We start from the raw sequence: 6,057 nt of genomic DNA, 5'->3' as shown, positions 1-6,057 counted from the left end.
AGGAGGATATACCTGGAGTAGAATTAGCACACTTAATCATAGATCAGCTTTGACAGTCAACACTCCGGCCAGCTCTAACAAAGTTAGCAGAGACTCTGGCACTTGGTGAGCAATCGGAAAAGCTTATCCTGGGGCGCCTGGGTGGCTCAGTTGGTAAAGTGTCTGACTTTGGCTCAGGTCATGGTCTCACGGTTCATGAGTTTGAGCCCAGAGCCAGGCTCTCTGCTGTCAGTGTGGAGCCCACTGCGGCTTCTCAAACTCCCTCTCTCTTTGGCCCTCCCCCGCTTGCTCACTCCCTCTCCCAAAAATAAATAAACATTTATAAAAAAGAAAATGTTTGCCCTGTCTTCTCTCCGCTCCTCCTTCCACAACGACCAGTCTCATCAGCTGGCTATGTAGCTGAGCAGCCTGTGGACGCACTACTGTAACAGAGCACGTACACCAGGGTAGAGACCTCCTTGCTTGCTCCCAGGGCACTGCAAGTTAGGTGACACAAAGCCCTTACTCCATGCAGTTTGAGGGTAAATTCCCTGAGAAGGAAAGAAACTTTTTCTGGAAAAGTAACATACTACTCTGCAACAGTGTTGTCATGTTCACTTGGGAAGAACATATCCTACTGTGTTGGGAAAAGTTAGCTGTGGCTTTGCTGTTTTTGCTACCTGCAAAGCCTTTGTAGGAATATGCTAGGTTGATGGAAGTGTAAGCCGTTTGTCGTAGAACCACATCGGCAAGGCTGGCCCCAAACCCTTTGCCCCTCTAAGTCACGTACCTGTAATGAGGCTGTACCGCCAGCAGGGCACAGCAATGCCTTGGGTTTAGGCTAATCATGAGCGATGTTGAAAGAGAGCAGTGTGTTTCTCAATTCATTTGTCAAAAATAATAGTGTCTATTACAACTGCTAAATATAAGCATTAATCCATTCCTAACCTCTGTATTTTAAAAACCAACGTTCAATTATTTGAACAGACATTGAGATAAGTAATGGATTTACTACAGACAGAGGCTTAAGTTTTCTTCCAGAATATCCAATAGAAATGCAGACTTACAGGTGGTGGGAAAACGTGAAAATGGTATCTTCTAGTCTTTTGAAGCATTCGATTAGGAAATACTTTCATTTGTGAAATGAGGTTTCAAGCTAGTGACTCCTCTGTCAGGGCTTTAGTATTGGTTTTGAGGAGGGGAAGCAATATCACAGCTTCTGTAATTTTTTTTTTTCAACCAGAGGCTTTAATTTTTGAGTTTAGAATGACGCAGGGCTGGGGCAATATGACCTGGTGTACCTGCACACACCCTCCCACAGAAGAGTGAGAAGGTGAGCCCCAGACAAGAAGCTGGAGGATCTGAGTCCCGCAAACATGCTGGTTGAGCCTAAGTGGTCACCACCTTTGTATGTCTCCGCTCGTGTCTAAAACAAGGAGTTAGGCTAGTAGAATTCTAAAGCCCTTGGGGCACCTGGGGGGCTCAGTCGGTTAAACCTCCGACTCTCGGTTTCCACTCTGGTCATGATCTCAGGGCTTCATGGGCTGGGGCCCCATATCAGGGCTCTGCGCCGGCAGAGTGGAGCCTGCTTGGGATTCTCTCTCTGCCCCTCCCCCTACTCACGCTGTCTCTATCTCTCTCAAAATAAACAAATTTAAAAAAAAATTCTAAAGCCCTTTAAGTATCTCAACTTTACACTCTCCCTTTTTTTTTTAATTTAATTTTCATTTACTTAGTATTTTTTAATTACATCCAAGTTAGTTAGCATATAGTACAATAATGATTTCAGGAATAGAATCCAGTGATTCATCCCCTACATATAACACCCAGTGCTCACTTAACAAGTGTCCTCCTTAATGCTCCTTGCCCATTTAGCCCATCCTCCCACCCAAAACCCCTCCAGCAACCCTCAGTTTGTTCTCTGTATTTAAGAGTCTCTTATGTTTTGTCACCCTCCAAAAAGTGTGTGTGTGTGTGTGTGTGTGTGTGTGTGTGTGTGTGTGTTTTCCTTAGGGCTAAGAGGTAAGGTTGAATCAAGAGAGGTGGGGAGGAGATGGAGAAGAAGTAAACAGGAAATCTTAACAGCTAATCTGCCACGTTAAGTGATCTTTCCTGGCATATACTGTTCTACTTATGATTGGAGTCCAGCCCAGTCTCTCTGGCTAGTTCTCGCATAGCTCTCCTCCTACTCCAAAATTTGAGTGCTCAGCTATATCAAGCTGCTGAGTTGTAACTTTGCCCCTCAGCCATCTGGAAGGGCTATTTTTATACAAGTTGTAGCCATGTCCCTCTACTTCTAAGCATCAGATGGCTACCCAAAAGCTTGAGGAACTAGGCCATCCTTCTAATTATGATGATGACTAACACACTTTTGAACAGGTGGAAGAGTAGAAATGCCTTGAATTTATATTTTGTGACACCTCACTTATCGAGAAGTCACTTACCCAGCCATCCAAACTATCTGGATCACAGTGGATAACAGAAAACATGCCAAAAAATAAAGATCCCTGTCACAGATGTCACAAAGTCCATTCACTAAAGGCTTGGGTCTTCCCTCAAGACCTCACAACTCCTACTTCAGAGACAGTTCTAATATATCGGGTGATCTGGTTTCTGGATTTTAGGAAGTTGGAAGCAGAATAATTGGAAGAAAGAGGGCAATTTGTAGGAGTAGATACATTGAAGATAACTATTTTTTCACAGAGGACAAAGAAAGCAGGTAAAGTACATCAAAAAGTGTAATAGATAAGGACATCCCTATACTACAGGGATACAACCTGTGCTAGACCACAGTAGTTTCTGTGGACATCAAATAAAAATTGAAATACACAGTCATTGCCCTGATTTATTTAGGAAGATGATCCATTATCTTCAGAAATGTAGCATCATGACTCAGTGTTTAAGAGTTCAGATTCTGTGGGCACCTGGATGGCTCAGTCAGTTGAGCCTCCAGCTCTTGATTTCAGTTCAGGTCACAATCCCAGGGTCATGGGATCGAGCCCCAAGTTCAGCTCTGCACTGAATATGAAGCCTGCTTAAGTTTCTCTCTCTCTCTCTCTGCCCTTCTCCCCACTTCTGCTTTCTCTTTCTCTTTCTCTTTCTCTCTCTCTCAATCTCTCTCAAAAAAAGAAAAAAAAAAGATCAGATTCGGTAACTTAGAAGCCTCAAATCAAATCCTGGCTCATCCTCTTAACAACAGTATGACCTTAGGCAAGTCACTTAATATCTCTCTGCTTCAGTTTTCTCACTTAGAAAATGGAGATAATAAAGTCCCTTATGGAGGGGTTGTAAGGATTAAAGAAGTTAAATTATGTAAAATCTTTAGAATTGTGCCTGACACATAATATTATTTTTTTAATTTATTATTTTTTGAGTGTAGTTGACACACAATGTTTCATTAATTTCATATGTACAACCTGGTGATTTGACAAATTTATACATTATGCTATGTTCATCACAAGTATAGCTATCATCTGTCCCATTACATCGCTATTAGAGTATCATTGGCACACACATAGCATTGTTTGGTTCATTTTGTTTAAAAGACAGGGAAAAATACATTTCCAAACAAAAGCATTTTAAAAATGTCAAGAAATAAAAAACTGAAGGTATTTAAGGGACTATAACTTCTTCTTCTAGGATATTCCTTACATGAATATGGAGTGATAGTCAAAGTTTATAGTCTATTGTTATACAAAAAAAAAAAGAAAGAAAGAAAGAGAAAGAAAAACATATAGAGACAATATTTTAATGATTTAAAAGTAAATACCTTGAAATAGTATATTTTAAGATATGCTGGAAAAAGAGTTTCTCCACAACCAGGCTTCATAAAGTTTCTTTTAGGAAGACCCAGTTTTGAACAACATGGAAACATCAGGACAGAGTCAGAGAACTTAAAATATGGTAAAGGTCAAGAATGCTGTCTCAAGTTCTCTCTGTTATTTCATTTCAGGTAGGCAGCGCCTGTATCTCCATTTTCCAGAGGAAAAATAAGTCTCAGCTGCTGAAACTTAAGGCTTCAGTTTAATCAGCTGATTTTATAAGGAACTCCTTTCTTTGATCCCTGGTTTCCTCACTTATGAAACAGTGACAATAATATCCCCATCACAAAGTGTGTTCAGATTAAATAATATATCACATGCAAAGCACCTTCTTTCTCTTCTCCCCATCTCCTTCCGCCTGACACATTTCATTTAAAATGACTTCATTATGTGCCCACGCTCCTACAGTGTTTGTTTTTTTATCTTGATGGCTTTGCCTAAATTTATTTGCAGTCAGGTAGATCAGTTGTTTTTGCAAAGAAAATAACTGCAGCTATCTTAAATATATATGATATATATCTCATAATATATATGAGACTTAAAAATTACTGCCAATAAATAGAAGTACTCAATCTCTCGAAACTCAGTACTTGGTATAGAAATATATAGCACTCTACACAGCAAATTTCTTTTTTTTTTTTTTAATTTATTTTTGGGACAGAGAGAGACAGAGCATGAACGGGGGAGGGGCAGAGAGAGAGGGAGACACAGAATCGGAAACAGGCTCCAGGCTCTGAGCCATCAGCCCAGAGCCTGACGCGGGGCTCGAACTCACAGACCGCGAGATCGTGACCTGGCTGAAGTCGGACGCTTAACCGACTGCGCCACCCAGGCGCCCCAACACAGCAAATTTCTTAAAGATGACCTTTTCTCTCTCTTTTTTTTTAAATTATTTTTTATTTTGAGGTGGGGGAGGGGCAGAGACAGAGGGAGAGAGACAATCCCAAGCAGGCTTTGAGCTGTCTGCGCAGAGCCCCATGAGGTGTTCAAACTCATGAACCATGAGAACATGACCTGAGCTGAAATCGAGTTGGACACCCAACAGACTGAGCCACCCAGACACCCCAAGATGACCTTTTCTCTTTAAAGTCATAACCAACTACTATTAGAGCACTAGCTAAGTAAGATATTACAATTTTTCCTGTACAAGTATGGTATTCCACTCCCATTTGCTAACGAGTGAAAGCTCAGGCAATATTTTTGGTCCCACCCAGGCACCGTAGATTCTAGCCACAGTGAATTTCTGATTCTCCTTCAGATATACCAAGTCAGAACAGTTTCCTTCCCACTGTACAGGTTGTTCCCTCTACTTGGAATGCCCTGCTCCATTTTCTACCTAGCAATGCCTTCAAGTGCCAGTTTAAATGTCACCCCAGTGATGAAGTCGTTCCTGACTTCTCTAAAATGTTGACAGTCAAGAATAATGTTGAAATCTTGTTTACTGAAATATTTTACTTTTTTTTTTTTACCCCATTTCTGAAAAGTGTCATCAGCCTCCATCTAACTTCTGCTTTTCTTAAGTTCTCTGGATGGCTTCCACATATTCTTACTGACTCAGTGAAAATGAACTGACTCAAGAAAAAGGTGATGAGATTCTAGAAAGAGCTAGCTGGCTAGCTGGCTGACTGGCTGGCTGAAAAACCAACCAGTGAGAAGTTTGGAATGTATTAACCCTTCGGGGGTTAGTTCTGCTCTCTCTAGAAGAAGGAAAGCAGATGATAAAGAAAGAAGCTTCTGCATTTTCTTACTGATGTTGATTTAAGTGAATATAACTTTTCATGTTAGTATTGTTAATGATGTTGGTACTAAGATGTGTAGCTCTTTTAAGGAGTTTATTTATGTCAGGGTAATCGTTTGTGCTGCCCACCAAATGTTTCCAGCCTTCCCCTGTCTAAGCACATGATAGGATTGCATTTCTATGGCCTGGCCAGAGCCATGTGAGAGTAGCTCAGGCCAATAAGTAGTCGTGAGCAGAAGTGACTCTGTGCTTCCAGCCTGAAATATCCAACTATCTATGCAATACCCGACAGAGCTCTCTTTCCCTTTGCCATGGCAAACAGCCACTTTCAGGATGATCCATCCTGAGAAAACATGGAGTAGAACCCTAGGCAGACTTTACTGAACCTGTAGCATAAGTAAGAAATGAACTTTTGTCCCCAACCTTTTAATGTGAAAATGTTGAAATCTACAGAAAAGTGGAAAGAACTGTACAACAAACATCCACATACCCATCACCTGGATTTCACAATTGACATAT

This window comes from Panthera uncia, assembly GCF_023721935.1.
Source record: "Panthera uncia isolate 11264 chromosome A3 unlocalized genomic scaffold, Puncia_PCG_1.0 HiC_scaffold_11, whole genome shotgun sequence".
Classification (NCBI taxonomy): Eukaryota; Metazoa; Chordata; class Mammalia; order Carnivora; family Felidae; genus Panthera; species Panthera uncia.
Note: the sequence above shows the minus strand (reverse complement) of the source record.